The following is a 1,260-nucleotide window of genomic DNA, read 5'->3' as shown; positions in this document are numbered from 1 at the left end:
CTCCTCCCCAAATACCTACAATGAAGAATAGAGGAATCAGTACGCTTTCGAAAAAAATGTAGAATAGGAGAATATCCAGTACAACAAATACTGCAATAAGTAGTGTTTCTAGAAGTAGAAAACAGATAAGGAAATATCGAAAACCATCAGCAGAAATATTATTCCAGTTTGAAAGAATACAAATAGGTATAATAAGAGTTGTTAGAAGAACAAAATATAGGGAAATACCATCAATTCCAATGTGTAGATGGCAAAATGTTACTTGCTCTGGTAGAAATTCTTGCGTGAATTGATAAGTACCTTCTGGTATGTTCGCATTGAAATTAGACCAAAGAACGATAGAGATAATAAAGTTAATAAGAGTACCACTTAGGGCAATACGTTTTATTCTAAGAGTATTGTTCCCCGAAAGTGCTACTATAAAACTAGTTACTACTGGTAGAATAAGTAGAATTGATAGCATTATGTTTAGATATACGTTTTTGTTCATTAGATAATACTCTTATAAAGGTAGAGTACAATAAACATTTCAGTGGGCATCTATAAGTAAATAAAGATAACCCGTCTGATTTTTATGATTACCAGGGAACAAAATACGGGTCGTATTTCACCTGTCTATAAGTAAATACAGATGACCCGTATTATGGTGAACGGGGGTGCTCTGTAAAAGCATTGACTCTATGTCAAACTGGGTTCGAATCCCAGATCTGTAAGCCATTAACGGAATGAACCCAGTTTGTTCTCTTTCTTCAGAAAGAGGGTTCGAATCCCTGATCTGTAAATAATATACTCAACGAACCCTGTGGGCCGAATACTTAGTATTTGGGCTTATAATTCCTATGTTAGTAATATTTGTATTTTTTCTGTATAAAACGGACGCGAAGAGATTCGAACTCTTGGTCTTGATAAAAAGACTCCTACACTCAAGGCAGGCACAATAAACCGGGCTCTGTCACACATCCTCTTATAAGAGTCGATAAGTAAAGAATACTTTATTTATCCCTCTTAGTTTAATAAAAATCCCATCTGATGATTTATACACATAGAAAAGTCATTTCCAGATTGTAACGCTTAGTAATCAATACAAATGACGAATAAGTTAATATATAAAATACAAATTATAATGAGAGATCTATCACCAAAACAATTCCAAGCACAACCATTTCATCTCGTTACTTCGAGTCCTTGGCCGCCAATCACATCTTTTACACTTATGATTCTTGCTTGTGGTGTTGTTATTTATTTTAATGGTTATGCCAA

Source organism: Phalaenopsis equestris, unplaced genomic scaffold, assembly GCF_001263595.1.
Source record: "Phalaenopsis equestris unplaced genomic scaffold, ASM126359v1 Scaffold213691, whole genome shotgun sequence".
Classification (NCBI taxonomy): Eukaryota; Viridiplantae; Streptophyta; class Magnoliopsida; order Asparagales; family Orchidaceae; genus Phalaenopsis; species Phalaenopsis equestris.
The sequence above is the reverse complement of the archived record's forward strand: the minus strand, read 5'-3'. Positions refer to the sequence as shown.